This window comes from Odontesthes bonariensis, chromosome 2 (assembly GCF_027942865.1).
Source record: "Odontesthes bonariensis isolate fOdoBon6 chromosome 2, fOdoBon6.hap1, whole genome shotgun sequence".
NCBI lineage: Eukaryota > Metazoa > Chordata > Actinopteri > Atheriniformes > Atherinopsidae > Odontesthes > Odontesthes bonariensis.
In genome coordinates, this window is record NC_134507.1 from 6,460,146 (window position 1) to 6,476,520 (window position 16,375).

The 16,375-nt window shown below is 40.7% G+C and overlaps 1 protein-coding gene across 1 annotated transcript in view; it reads left to right on the forward strand.

Annotated features, from left to right (window-relative positions):
* Nucleotides 1–14,533: 14,533 nt before the first annotated feature.
* LOC142389659 (gamma-aminobutyric acid receptor subunit pi) overlaps nt 14,534–16,375 on the forward strand; it is a 62,767-nt gene continuing 60,925 nt past the window's right edge. The window contains exon 1 of the mRNA XM_075474660.1: nt 14,534–14,754. The gene's annotated coding sequence lies outside the window, so the exon portion shown is untranslated. The remainder of the gene's footprint in view (nt 14,755–16,375) is intronic.

Sequence of the window (16,375 nt, forward strand, 5' to 3'; positions counted from 1 at the left end):
GCTCTGAATTCCAGAGCATATTCTATGGAGCGGAAAAGTACACAGCCTCAAGAACAGGATGAGTCATTATCATTTTTTTTTTTAGCTTCATTCCAGGAAATACTAAAGTCTATAAACTGTATCATTAAAAATATCTAGATTACCTTTTTTTTTTTTTTTTGTCATTGGGTCTGATACTGGCGTATAGAAGATGTATATTTCAAAACATTTCAAAGACAAAGACTTGAAGATCAAGCCTTATTTCATGGGGATTTTAATGTACCATACCCTTGAGACAGTGGCGGTTCTAGGATTTTTCTGAAACAGGGGCCACCATGGGGCCAAATGTAACCTTCAGGGGCCAACAGTGTCACCACCATCTGATATCCAGTGATGATGCTGCTTAAATAAACATCAATTGGCGACAAGGCAATACACGCATTATCCAGCAGGCGGTGAGAAAACATCATAGTCTTACTAAATTAATTTACCAATCATAGCCTCATGGTAAATAGGCTACCAACCTGATTTGGATATTTTGTTTAGTGTATTGCATACTGTAATACATCATACCTACATATTGCAATTTTTTTTAAACTTACTCTTCTACAGTATACTGACAGTAAAGAACATCTACTTCTAGTCTACTATCCAAAAACAAAAAGGAATAATTCAGTATCCCTTTTGAAACTGAAATAAAAAATCATGAATCAGTAATGTTTGTAATAATTCTTTTTTTTAATTCAGTGTGCATTAAGGGCACTGAAACACACAAAACATAACAGCTTTTAACTGTATATACAACAACATATTCAATCTCATTCTCCCTCCCTCCCTCCCTCCCTCCCACACACACACACACACACACACACACACACACACACACCTTACTATATTTGTGAGCACCTTCCATTGACTCCAATGCATTTTAATAGCATTCAAAATTAGTGAATGCTGAACTGTGCCCTGACCAAAACAATCCCTAACCCTAACCTGTCAGTAAACAAATGTTTTTGCACTTTTAGTACTTTCATCAACAACAAAACATATTTATAGCAGCTTTTCCTTCTTAGGAAGGAAGGTCTGCTGCTATCTCTGCCAAAATCTTAATATTACACAAAACACAAAATCACATATCTTAAAGGCGGAGTAGGGGATCTTTTTCTGGAACATTTTTTTACATATTGCTTGAAATACTCTTCACACCCCCATTGCAACCAATTAATTAAAAGTTTTGACACAAATATGAAAAGTTTTAGTGGCCTCTAGAACGTACAGTCTAGGAAAAACAGTATCCAATCATACTGAACGGACCGTTCACAATGATTGGATTCTGATGCCGTCTATCAAACTGCAATCTGCTCCTCCCTCCCCCTCCTCTCCCCTGTGCACGTACCCTGCTCAGTGAACGAATTACGTGTCCAGAAGCTTGGCAGGAAGCTAAACTAGAGCCAGCTTGGCTAGCACCTAGCATTATTAAACATATAGTTAGCATAAACTAAATACTAAATACGGCAACGATCGATGCTTGCTGTCAGAACAGCGCTCGTGCACCTTCGTGCTCGTGCGCGTTCATGTACTCTAGAGGTGTGCCTTCGGGGGGAAAGTGAAGAAAAGGGTTGGGACTTTTTACCTGTGTATTTTCAAAATGCAGCTTCGCTGGACTCAAAATCCAGGATCTCCTACCCTACCTTTAATGTTAAGCATTGAACAAGCAGGTCAAAGCTATTGCTATCCTACCAACAAAATAGCAATTTATGACACAAGTGCAGTGGATAACAAGTTTAGAAGCCAACCGTTTTATGTAGTCACAGTTTAGTTTAATATAAACCTAAACTTAACAACAAACAAGAAGATTTGACTCACCAAATAACAAAGTCACCTTCTTAAGCTTCCAGCTCGAATTCAAGTAATTAATATGCCATGCACACTAAAACATTAACACTGAAGTAAAGTGCACCATTTGAGATTTAGTACTTTTCTTCTTCTATTCAGTTGTATTGACACAACCAGCGCACTGCCACCCACAATTTGGGGGTGGAACTGCAGCAGTGATCATTTAATTCTTCACTTGTTTTTACTCTCTTGGGCACTTCAGGGGCCAATAAAATTAGAGGCGGGGCCTCGGCCCCTCTGGCCCCGCCTCTAGATCCGCCGGTGCCTTGTGCCTTGAGATATATATATATATATATATATACATACACATCTATCCCTCTTGGGTGTCTGAAACGATTGAAGCATTCAACTAGAGATGTCAAAAACTCCCACGCAACCATTTTGTGGCACATGAAAGAAAATCTCTTTTTCTTTCTTCTTCTTTGACAGAATGGCTTCCTAATGCATGGTGAAGAATGTCTGAAACCGATTAACCAATGATGGCTTTTGGAGACACAAAGTCTAGCCTTTGAGGGTTAAAGTCTGAATCATAAATATCCAATCAGCAAGCAAATAACATCCTCCCTCTGTGTGTTTTATTTTTGTGTAGAAGGTGTAAAAAATAAAAATTTAAATGAGGATTTTTTTTTAACCATCGTTAAAGATGCAGATAAATTGATTTACTTTCAATAACAAATTTCTGTGCATAGTTATACATGATCAAGCATAATTACAGGTATGGCACAGTATCATGCACTGCCTTGCTAGCTGTCCACTTCAGCACAGCACAAGAGCAATGTCTGTACAATTCACTTTTGGGTCTTCATTGATGAGGCAAATTGAATTGTGATGTGAAATGAAAAATTTAGAGGATTCAACACCACACTGATCACTGCAGGCGGGCTTTTGCAGGCCTTAGTTTGAATAATGCAACAGATGAGCACATCATTGCATGATGCAGTTCAAACCAAAAAAAGCTGTATTGGTTGTATAACTTTGGCCTTTGCCTTCTTTGCTACATGAGATTGTACTGTATTGTACCGCTGAATGGCACAGGCAGACCCACCACCAAATACCGAACACCAAATATACAAATAAACCTGCCTTGCCTTAAATTACTCCTCATGAGGACTTTGTGCCTTATTAAAGTCTGCACTTGAAAATGATGCTTGCTACGATTCTGCAGGGTATAAACAACGTTCTGCACCCATCACGACCACCTGCTTACTATGGAGTGCTCTTCTTATCCTGCCAGAAGAGCTCTGGCCAGTCAAGATGTGGACGAAGAACATCTGCCGTGGCTCAGTGGTTAGAGTGGGTCGTCCAATAACCGGAAGGATTCCCACTCTCTCCACTCAAGGATTGGTTAACTGACAGCTGGAGGGGTGGCAGTCCACCTCCTTGCCACGGCCGAGGTGCCCTGGAGCAAGGCACCGTACCCCCATGCTCCCCGGGCGCTGTGAATGGCTGCCCACCGCTCCAGTGTTTGGTATCTGTCTCCATGAGTGTGTGACCATGTGCGTGCGTGTGTTCAACAGGTGCCAACCTGGATGGGTTAAATGCGGAGGAGAAATTTTGTGTATTTCTCTGTACATGACAATAAATCTCATCTTAATCTTAATCTGAAGGTGTCCTGGATTGTCCTGGACATCTGGCCATGTGGGTTGCGGGGAGGGTCTTCGTTTATTGGGGCTTGCTTCCCACAGATACTATCAGATCCCATCAGATTGATATGTAGCAAGTTTAAATGTCAGGGGAATACCACAAGCTCTTTGACATGTTTTTCAGCCCTTCCTATGCTGTTTTTGCAAGTCTCAGTGCTGTCCCTCTGTGGAAAGCAGCCTGTTTGGGTAGTGGGTAGTGGTGTCATACTGTACGGCTGTGGGGGGTGACTGATCTGTAGAAATGTTTAGGTAGGTGTCAAAGTGAAATCCATGTGCTAACTTTACCGTTCAGAGGTTTTAGTGTTATGATGGACGATATATATTGTCATTTAGATCTGAGATGCGATACATCTCTTGCCAGCTGTAGGTGTCCTAGTTTTAAAAGACACTTCTATGGGTTGCATAGTAACAGAATGAAAAAATGACCTATAAGGAGATCTAGTTTGGAGGCTTACTTATTTTTAAAAAAAAGTTGTTAAAGTAGAAGTAGAAGTTGTTGCTATTTTATGATCAGTGGAAATGGAGAATTCTGCATATGGATGGAATCAAGACGGTGAAGCACTACCAGGCTTTCTGCATCATTTCAAATCATCAGCTGGACAATTCTCCACATTTGGACACAACTTGGTGTTCAAACAGAAACATGACCAAAGACCTGCATCAAAGCAGGTTATACTATATACAGTACAGTATATATATATATATATATATATATACATATATACTGTACTTAAAATCAGGTGTGTGCCAAGGAATCAACTCTACCAGGTTTGTGTTAGCTTTCAGTACACTCACAATAACACTCGGGCTGGGAGTGGTCCCAAACCAGTGTGTGACTGCCGTTTGAACATGTTTCCCCGTATCATCGTGTTGTTTTTTACATGCTGCGAAATGTCACAGAAAACTGAAGCAGCAGCAGAAAACTTTTGTGAGCACCAGAAGCCATTCGAAAAAGTTTTCTTTGTCCCAGGAGATCGTTTCACCGAACCTTTTCTATGTCAGCCAGCAGTGATAGAGATTCAGTATTCACGGAGCCCGTTTGAATCTGTGCATTAAATTCAGCTGCAGCTCTCAGTCTCTAAGAAAATTAATCTACACTTGAACCCTGAGCAGGTCTGTTTGGCTTAAATAATTTTTTTCAGCTTAGAAATGTTCAACTGTTTTAACAGATGGACAATGAGGTGATTTTAAAATATATATATATATATATATTTCTAATATTTTCGTTTGCATCACATTATTTACTCAGAAGTACTTAATTCCCAGTTGAGTGGAGACAATATGTGGTTGAGCTGCAGCCTGTCTCGAAGCTCTAAGCATATGGTGTTTTTTCCAGAGTAACCTAAAAGGTGGAGGAACTAACTATTCAGGAGCAGGGAGAGTAGGTGAGAAGCGGGAGAAAAGTGACAGATTTGGAGGAAGTAAGCAATGCAAACAAAAGAAGTGTCAGGCAGTTCTCACTCTGTCGCACAGCTGCTATGTACCTAAAATTTGTCCAAATGCTAATGGTGTCCCAACAACGGTCCAGGTACAACAAACCGAAGCAATCCTGTGGCGCTGATGCTGCACCTTCCCAAAGCTTTTTCTCTGTCAGCCGGCACAGAATGTTGACACCTAAACCTCAGCCCGTTTAACACCTCAGCTCGGCAATGTTGTTTTCCAACACCTGAGCATCCTCCTCACCATTATCCTCGTAGACGCAAATGTGCAGAATATTTAGAATGTCGCCATGGATACAAAGCACGTTGTACACCATCCAAAAGCACTGTACATTTGGCTGAGTAAATTATAGTGTTTAGTTGGTCTATTTGTCAAACAAAACAAGCCTGTTGGCAGCGCACTTAATGTTGTACAAGTAAACAGATTTTTTTTTTTTTTTACTGGAAGAATAACATGAACCCAGTGATGGTGATAATAAGGGTGTAGAACTGGGAAGATAGATAAATAGATAGGCCTACTAGTCTTACCAGTAAAAGTGTAACACATACATTGGTTTATATGTAGTCTCACAATCCATGCTTATAAATGTTGAGATGTCTGTTGTTTTCTCTCAGGGAGAGTTCATGTGTCACGATTGGAATTGTTAGTGGAAGGACAACAGAAAATTTGAGATGATCAGGTCTCGACCTAGCAATTACCTGAACACAAATTCAGAAAATTCAATGACTGGTGCCTCCCCCGTCCCCCTGCAAAGACTTTACAAGAGTTTGTGGCCAAGTGAACTGTGGCAAGATGTGGAAAGTGGACAACTTCTCCCACTTCTCTCGCAGAAAGGACATTGGCATGCTGATGAATCGAAACCTAAGCTGTAGCTGTGCAGGGAGTTCTGTCGGTAAAATGTAGAAATTGTACAATTTATGAGCCGTTATTGTAATCCAAGTTACACATTTCACAATCTGTCTTGAGATTGGATTTGATCAGACTGATTTTCAGTTAATTAGAGAGAGAGAGATGCAAAGTGGAAATCTCAAACGGTCGCCATGAAGGCGTTTCACAGGCGCATTTACAAAATGTGCTTTTAAAGGAGTGTCAAGAACAACATTTTATCAGTGCACCCAGATTGTCTCTTGCAGCATCTCCCCAGGTTCTCTGGCGTCCTGCTGTGATGATGGATTTTACAGCAGTTTTTGCACTCAGCAGCTTTTTTGCCAAGAAATAGTAACAGCAGGTTCGACATCCTCCTTTCTGTCTTGATGCAATGCTATACTCATTGCCTTCAGGCTCAATCTTCCTGTAGCACCGGCAATATCAGGGTTTGAATGCTCTTATCTATCAAGACAGCAGGTAAATGCCATTTCCCACAGAAACAACCATCCAAAATGCACGTCAGTTTTAAGAAAGGAATTCCTGGCTTGTGGTGAGCAGGCGGTATAAATATAACATTGACATAACATAGGGAAGGTAGATAATGTACGTAAAGCTTGGAAATGAGAAAATAAAACATGAGCACACCATGGCCACATCTGAACATCCCACCGTTTTCCGCGCTTTCCTCTGAAACCTTAAGTGGAACTGCAGCAACTGGAATTACATTTGTCCTGGCATGTGAACAGTAACACATCTCTTACCTAAGAGGAACAGGGAAATGTGGTGGTTCTTGCCGAACCAATTCAGCAATAGTTTAGAAAAGTATTTAAGTTGTGACAACTCTAGGTGGAATGATTGGTCTCTATCAGTGGGGTTACATGGCACTGAAAGGATCAGATAATTGGCTAAATTACAATAAGAATGAGTTGAGCAAGGGTAATTATCCTTGGATATATGGCGGTGAATGAATCGAATCAAACTCAGGCATTCGAGAAAATGGCGAATGAAGAGCAAGATGAAGGTACATCCCTCTACATTTCATCTGTGATGAGCTGCTTATGGCACAAACGCGATGCACAACGGCGCACTCTCCATCGCGTTGTTTGTTTCTTTCTGACGGCGACAACAATTGTAATATGTCTCTTCCGAATTATGGTTTAAGTCTAATTCACCACGTGCTTCACCCGTCTGCAAACACGTTTAAAGGGATAGTTCGCCTCTTTTGACATGAAGCTGTATGACATCCCATATTAGCAACATCATTTATGAACATCTTCTTACCCCCCGCTGCGTCCTGTGAGCCGAGTTCCAGCTGAGTTTTGGCGTTGACGAAGGTAGTCCGGCTAGTTGTCTGGGGCTAGAAAAATAAAGCGTCTTGCTTCTCAAAACAATATGCGTTCAAAAGAGTAATACATTTGCATCACAAAATCATTCTCCAGGAAAAAGTCAGACCTCACAATCGCTTGGCCCAATTTTTGCCTCCCTTGATATGCTGTACCCCTGAAGGCTATTTTGACAGTTAATTACTTAAAAAAAAGAAAGCTACTTTTAAAAGTTAAAGGACCCCTCTGCAGAGATGTGTTTATTGGCAGCAAATCCTCGTACGTTGGTGCCTGCACGGCCTGATTATGCCTGGATACTCTTTCTGCCCACGGTTTCTCTCTGTGTGTGCGAGTAAAACAGAGTTGGAGAGGAAGAAAGGGTTAACAGCAAAGCTAGAGAACAGGGCTGAATGAGCAAGGGATCAAATGAGGACATGTTTGCAAAGAGGGGTGAGAGATGAAGGATGTCACAGGAAGGGAACAGGAAAATGTGTTGGGTCAACCAATTATACATTTCGCACCTCTATCTGTTCGAACGCTTAAATTAGTAGTGGCTTTTACTCGGATGATCAGATTCTCCTTTACAAAGGGTTGCCACAACTACTTTTAATGGCCTAACAGCCCTTCCAGCAATGCAAAATACCCAAAATTAATAGAGTAACAAGACTTTGAAACTATTTTTTGTCTCCATAATTACTTTCTCTGCTAATGACACCATTGCAACATGCACGAGGTGATTAACCAATGACCCAGTGAGGCTGGTCTTAGACACGGGGTTATTCCGGTCTACGGAAAAGTGTGAGAAACACTCCTCACAAAAACAGCTTGATATGAACAAACCGGAACCTCGAAAGGATAGAATCTTAGGTGCAATGACAAGCAGCCGCGCTCCCTCTGACATCTGTTCCTGTAGAAGGAAAGCAAGAGGGCCCCTAACACTTTACCCCAGATACCAGGGTCCCCTCTGGCAGCAGCATCTGTCTAATGAGGGTGCTCGGCAGCTCCTGCGACTCCAGACACAACGGCTTTGATATCATGAGAATTCTCGAGAAATGCAAAAGCGTAATGAGGATGAACGAGCTTGAGTGATAAAATTTAAGACATTCTGTGGAGGATATGTTCAAAATCCAATTCTGCCATTCTTTATCGGGATGCATCATCCCTTATTTCTTGCGTCTACCACACTGTGTTTGAGCAAAAAAACCAAAAATAATCAGGACTTTGTGCTTGTTGTCACACTACTTTGTTGACATGGTTGAAAAGTCAAAACAAAGAATGGGCATGTAATCAGTTTCCCTTTAGGGATAAATAAAGTATTACTGAATAGAATTAAAAGTGAATTAAACACGAATTAGTACATATTTAAAGAAAATAAAAGGTAGCTATGATAAAGTTATCTACCTCACCCCCTGCCATTGATAACAATTCACATGATTGTGTTATGAAGATGATTTTTATCATCATTATTGTTTCTGTTAATGTTGTTTCATTGTTATTGGCATTGTATTCCTTATGATAATCAATTATTTTGAAAAAAAACAATATTTATCTTTTACAAACTATCAAATGTTTTTGTCATCCTCAACTTAACTAGTTGCATTGTCTATTTGTTTCTCGCTTATATTCCGTCTGGCTAAAAAAAAGTCAGTCACTTGAATATTTTGTTGGACCACTTTTAGCTTTGATTCCAGCACTTTTTCCACTGTGGCATCATTTCGATACACTTGCGCTATATCTCAACATTTATTTCCAGCCAGAGTTGTATTAATCTCTCACCACGACCTTGTATTGATGATGGGAGAGTTAGACGATGGAGTAGAGTTTTGTCGAGCACAATCCAAAGATTCGGACTCGGCGGTGGCCGATCCTGGACTGGCTAAGGGGTGAGGAGATTAACAATGAATGATGGCCTGGTGAGAAAAAAAAAGACAATGTACTTGTACAGATAAATAATCAAGGCAAATCATTTAAAAAAAAAATAAAAATAACAGCTTAGAACGGTGCAAAAAGTCTTTGGTAAATTGAAAACCTGGCTGGAAGAAGAGTGGGCTGCAGCCAATGTCAGAGGAAAAGCTGACAAAAAAGCAACCATCACTGTGGATGTGTAATCCATACGCTGATCAACATCAGTGTCATGTCATTAAAGTGCCAGTAAAGCGGAATGATTTGCGACCGTGCATTCTAAATCAAATTGAATTCATATTGATGTATTCTTCAAGTATTTGAGAAAGTTTCAGTCTTATTCTGCCAGATATAACCACGGCTGTTCTAAATTCTCTTTGCAGCAAATAGGCCAGAAGAACAAAAATGAAAGCAATTTGAAACAGTCAGCGGCTTTTTGTAATTGTCAAAGCTCATTATCTGTTATCTAGGCTCTAAAATGCTGAACAAAAGGGTTTTTAGTTGTAGAATGATTTGAATGCACTTTTAAACACTTGTGAATATGAATATGAACAGACGGACATCAGTTGATGCAATTTGGCAACTCTGACACACTGCACACTCATCATGTATGAGAAAAGGCAAGGAAATCTTTTATATTTCAGTGAATATTTTGATTATTAAGTCATAAAAGGTCATTCTAGATCTTTCAAAGTCAGCAGAAACAAGTTTTTGAGTAATCAATTCCCATTTTTGGCGACATGAACATTCTCTTAAGCTGACATCTCTAATAACAATGCTTCTGAGTCAAAACCAAACGGCCTAATTGGTCTTCTCATCACTTCTCACTCTCTCGTTGTTGACACAATGACTTTTTCTTTCATTTTTTTTAAGAGAAGCGATCACTTGGGAGGCAGTGCTTTTACGAGTGTTGATCTCTCATCTCTAGCCTGTAAGTCACCATGGTGATACAACCTGGTAGGAAGGGAACCAGCTTCATAATAGTGAAACTCCAGAGCTCAACCTGAAGTTACCTCGCCACTAATTCTACACCAGAACCCGGGCCCCTGGACTCCCAAGAAGACCCTAAACACACAGCTGCAGCCCACACACTGCCACACAGCCCATTCAAACCAGTTGCAGGGGCTCTCCAAACACTCTGCTCCTCATTAGCAGAGTACAGACACCTGTGCCCAATCACCTCCTGCAGGTGCGGCGAAGGAAAGCACCTGTTGAGCACAGCAGAGAGAGACATTTCTATGTCCCACCAATCGTATTTTTTTCGGCTTCATTTTCTGTAAGGGAAAATCCAACTTCCAGAACAAAATATCAATAATATAAAACAGTGTGTGTTTCAATTTCAAAAGGGCCAGTAATGTCTGCCAACTGATGTATATTTCATGCTCTACTGGAGTCCCTGATTTCCACTTGAAAACAGAAACTTTTCCTTCTCAGTACTGAAGAGCAAGTGTTTGGCTCCTCGGTTATTGTTGGTTTAGCAGTATCATACCTTAATGGAAAATAAATTGTAGCAGTAATGGATAAATATTAGATCCTCATCTTTCCAAGTCAGGGGCTGATTGCTTTGTCGACAACAGAGATATAGCTCTGTGAAGCACATACTCCGGCGCTTGTGCCATAAATTGTGAATGAGTGATCTCGGAAATGTTCTACATAAATCCGGCCCCCTGTTGGGAAGAGCACATTTACCTTGCAACTGACTGAAACTCATTTTATAAACACATGATTTTGAATACAAATAAAGCATTCATCCCAGTGTTGCCCTAAGCATGGCCATACTAATATTGCATTAACAGAAGTCTTGCAATATCCACCAGCTTTGTGGTCAAATAGGGCATGGATGTTGAAAAAAAGTCCTCTGCTATGTTTGAGTAGCAGCTGAGCCCGTCTAGCAGCCAGGAACAAAAATACAAGAGGAAAAATGTGAACGTCTTCATCAGATCTACATACACACTCACTTTTATCTCCATTAGAATGAGTAATGGATTCCACGTTTCACCATTTAAGAGTTCAAGATTGCTGGACAAAGCCTGGCCTTTGTTAGCCTGGTCTATTATGATGGAACTCTGCACTCATAAATCATGCATAAAACATGCACACGGTCACCTAACCCTGACCTAAATCGTTCCGTTGAAAGCAGCAGCAGCATCCGATGAACGAGGGCTCAGGTGGAAGATCCCGGACGGATTCAAATGTGACAGGAAGAGCTATGAGAGGGAGATTTATCACAAATGGGCCTGTCGTTGGAGGGAAAGGATGGCCTTCAAGTTTTCCCCTGTTCCCTGCTCTACACATGCTGCAGAAGGAGAGCCGCGTTTGAAACTTTAAAAGCATTCGGAATAAGTTTAGACAAGCAACTATAATGCAGGTGGTAATAATGTCAACACAGGGTGAAAAAAAACCTGCATTTGTTGACTTGTAAGTGAGATTAATGAACGGCTTGCTTTCAAAATCTGCACATTGTTTGTGTCGTAATATTCTTCAGTATTACAACAATCCTGTTCTTACACTTGTGGCAGAAAATATCAGCTCTACTCCTGCCCTTTTCTGAATGTACTAATACTCAGAATCGAAAGACAACTTCAGATGAACAACAACTTAGTGCATTACACCATGTTATACAATATTTAACAAAAACTCCAGGTCCAAAATGCAGAAGCTGTGTGTAAAAAAAATGAAGTACATTCTAATTGCTTCCATGGGAAAACAGGGGGGAGGTAGCAGCCATGTTCTGCTCATCAAATGCATCATCATTAACTGTAAAGTGTTGGCAGTTTGATGATCTGGAAACATTCACGTGTGTGAAGCAGTTGCCCATCAGTCTGGGAAGAGTTATTGAGGGACAAGCAATAGAAGCAATAGAAAATCTTCTCCCATAGTCTGACAGTGATGTGACCAGATTAAAGGAAATTGTGGCTTTTTTCTGTCTGTTTCCCTGGGTGCAGTCAGTGGAACGTCTTTCCTCCAGTCTCCAACTCCCCACACCTCCTCATCAGCAGGCTGTATATACTCACTGGGCTTTATGCTGTTCCCTGCCTGATCATTGTTTGCACAAGTGGTAAACACTCAAATTAGGCCATCTCTCAGTGGGTTGCTTGCACATTTCTATGCTCAAATCCGGCATTTTACTTACTGTTAAAGCTTGCCTGTTTCACAGGTGTGGTGCCTGCCTGAAACTCTGTCCCCACTACTCTGTCAATGAGTCCCTGTGAACGCATATTTACCTCGGTCGGCAATAAATTTAATTTAAGCTTTTCCTCTTGCCTCAGTGTCTGCTCTCGGGTCCACCTGGTTCTTTAAAACAGAGTTACTATGACTACCATTTCTTGAATCCCCATATATCAATACTCCAGGGGCAGTTCTTTAAAATACGCTACCACCCAATTGGATTATCTAAAACTGCTGCAGCCCTTCTACGTTCAGCTCTTGATCTTGTTACTTCACTATTGATGAGACTACTGACTCGTAGTAGATATTGTGTTTGGTATAACACACACTTGCATACCATTAAACGGAAATTGAGAAAATTCCACAGTTCTTACCATCAAGATTAAAAAACGCCATTCTCCCTGGAAAGATGGCATCATAATATATAGCTTTAAAATACTTTGGGGTGTAGAACTGCATGTTTTCCCTGATGCCATGAATTTTTTTTCAGTATAAAAATCTTGTCAAACAGAAAAAAAAACTTTACCATCCTGTTTCTGACATACCCTCTGTGTGTTTAACATAAATAAACTTAAAACTTTAGAAAATTGTGCATTGTTCTCTTCACTGTTTCCTTCCCATATATTTAACTGAGTTCATGTCAGAAATCCAGGCCTCTAAACATCAACATGTCTGTTGGACTCCATCCCAACAGTATGTTTTAAGAATATTTTACCTCATATCAACACCTTTGTACTAAACCTGATCAATCTATCTCTATAAACTGGTTGATACTGCCGAAAGGGTTTCCATTTCACCTGTTAGCCTCTCCACCCTGGATCCCTGTAAGATTTAGAACAGAATCTTAAAATCCTTCTGATGAGTAACAAAGCCTTGAACAGCAAAGCTCCATCTTATTGAAAGATCTTTACGTTCCCTTATATCCCAAGAGCTCCTTGTTCCCAAAAAAAGTGGCTGCTTGAGGTAAAGATTTTTTTAAGGATTATTTTCTAACTAGAATGGGTGAGCACAATACCTGGGGAGCCAGCTCCCTCAAGTAGCATGGCAAATATTAAAGTTCATGACAATACTGTTTGAAAAACACAGAAACACAGTTTTTGTTGGAATAGTTGGCATTAGAAAGCCTCATTAGAAAGAACATGGCAGCACATCTTGTTTTGTAAAGTTTCATCTGAAAAAACCACCAGACTTCTGGAACAATGTCCTTTGGCCAGAGTAGAGCAAAATGGGGATTTTTGGGCATAATGCACAGCAGCATGTTTCATGAAAACCAAACACAGCATGTCAGCACAAACACCTCACATCTTTTTATTCTACCCACAAAAAAAAAAAAAAAAATTTAACTGAATCTCAAAATCACTGACGATGAATACATTTTCATTTTCCCCATTGTCCCGTTTTGGATTCTTGCCGTTTGAAATGCTGTACAATGCATGTTGTGCAAAGCACAATGCTCGATTCTGCTAAAGCTTAATGATGTATGGTGAGGTTCTCTTTTTGCTTTTTCCAACCACAGTTAGTTTAGAGTTAAGCAGCGGAGCAGTCTTTTTGGAAGTGGAAACTAATGTAAACATACGTAGAAAATGTCTGCATCCTGCTCAGGCATGCTTGGGATAAATGGTTGTTTGCCAACAAAGGGACAACCACCATCGTGGCATTCTCCTATTCATGCAGTGAGCTCTAACAGTCATAGCACACATGTGGCCGAGATCAGCTGCTGCCAGACTGACTGACTGCTCTTCGCCCCCCTTGGGGAGTTCTGGATGCATGGAAGTTTCACGGTTCCCCCTCACAGTGGTGTGGGGAAGGCTGTCAAGACAAACACATTGGCACGAGGTCAGCCATCCATTTTGTTGACTGTGAGCCACGTTTCCTGGATTTTTAGGGCAACCCATTTTTCTTTGTGTGAGGCTAAACTGAAAGAGTAATAGCTGGCAGTGCTGCTGCGAAGCGTTAAACGTGCACTGACGTGATTATTGTCACTTGAATTCTTCAAAGTGCAAAAATAGAAATGGACTGATAACACAGAGTTCAGCATGTGTTGTGTGACAGGGTGAGTTCCAATATCATCTTTGATTTAAAACATGATAATGGATGTGGGAGGTTTGGAACAAATATTCACAGAACTCGTGTGAACAAATAAAAAGAGGACAAAAAAACCCACATCTACAAGACTGTAGTTGTATAATATAATGATACAATGTTTTATTCTTCCTTCTGTAATCGAACAGCCGACAGCAGCCTGTTTTCTGGGATTCGTCTCAGGCTGCTTTGGAGACTCCAAATCAGCTGCGACTGCATGGCGTGCGTCATTGCGCAGCGGCGTGTCCAGCCCATACTGGTTAATGGGAATCCGCTGAAAGAGCAGAACCAGTTGTTTGCGCGGTTCAGCAGGTGCTCTGTTTAAAAAGAAAAGAAAAAAATAGAGCTGAATGGAAGTCAGCATTACGGCAACGCCAAACTGAGGGAAAACTCTTGACATTACAGGATGCGCTGACAGACGTGTGTGACATGCTCGTGGCGATCGGCAGGAGCAGGTAAAGTCGTTTTAACTTAATCAACCTTAAAGGAATTATTTTTGCTTGAAATGATGGACACCTTTTCGCGTTTATTGCACCAAAAAATTGGTGGCACCTGATTTTTTTCCTCTTTTTTCTTCGTGCGCTTTTGACTCACCAGAGCATCCTTTAATGGACCGTGCCGCCAGACGGCTCGCTGCATCCCACAGCGCGTTGACAAATAAAACTTTGATGTATAGAGAGCTTTTTTGGGGGTCTCGATCGGTGTTACCTGACCAAGTGTGTTTAATCTTTTTTGTGTGCGCGCTTCTCTGTGCGCGTGTGCGTCTCCCTCCAAAATTCTGGCGCTTCTATGCCTGTGCAAGCTGGTGCAACAGTGCGTGTGTCTCTCCCGCTTAATGTGAATGAGGGTAAGAAGGTTAACAAGTTTATGCTTAAAAAGGAAAACCTCTTTATTATTTGTTTTGTTTGTTGTTTGTGCGTTTTTCTTCCATTGGGGCACTTTTGGAACATGGCGTACCTTCGTTTTCCCTCATTTTTTTTCCAGCCGTCGTCAGACATAAAGAAAGCTGCTTTCTTTGACTGGACTCATGGTTGATTTTATAGATGACTGATGATGGTTGAGGTCAGGATATAATTTGATAGAGACCCTCAAGGGATGTGGCGTAGGTGTGAATTTATAGGAAGTGGGTGTTACTGAAATAGGCTACACACATCAGAGCTTATCAGTGTGTCCTTTGGACATTTAAGATAGTCAGATCTTATCAATAAGACTTTTTGTTCAAATGAATGGTGTACCCCGCAGCTGTACTTCAGATAAAAACTGCTAAGCTGTTAAAGCAACAGGCAAATGCTCCGAGCAATGCATGGATTCCACTGTGATTAAAGCTGTAATTAAAATCATGTTAATGTTCTGTGAAGCCTGATGGTGAGTTTTTCTAAGTCCCCCTCCAATTGAACTAACTATATTTACCAAAGTGACAATGCATGTAGTCCTTGGATTAAACACAGTTTGTAATGCACCCTTGAATAGGGGAAGATTTTATCTTCCCTTTTTGTTCAATTGTTGAATATAAAGTGGCAGCTGCCTTTCAGACTCAGCTCTTCTTGCTCAGTTCAGTCGTTACAAGAAAGGAGGGAGGGCAAGGGAGAGGAATGAGATCTACATAAATAGAGTTTTGTAGAGATAATGGAAAGGCTTCCCTGTTATCATCAAAACTCCAGAGCTGAGAGTGTTTACTTTTTTTTCTGTTCCTCTGAAATGGAACGCTTGATCCTGTGCTTGATCTTTTATTGGGAAAAACTGCAGTCGTAAATATGTTGTGGTGGATATTGTCTTTGTTACATGTTACTCGTCTCTGTTTCTGATTTCTCATTCTATATTGATTTTTGTCTTTCGCTCTTAATCTGTGTCTTTTTTTCTGCTTTATATTTTTCTGACTCATTTCTGTGCCATAGCATGTTAAATAGAGCGTTTCGCTGTGTCACTGGAAAGGGCGCCTGTGGTGATTCATCTCATTCATTTGAAGCATGTCTCTATAAATCTGTGCGTCTCCCTCCTAAATCCAGGATAAGGATTTAAAGGGAAAAAAAACACTTGATCTATCTATCTATGCATGTACATTATTATTTTTGGCAC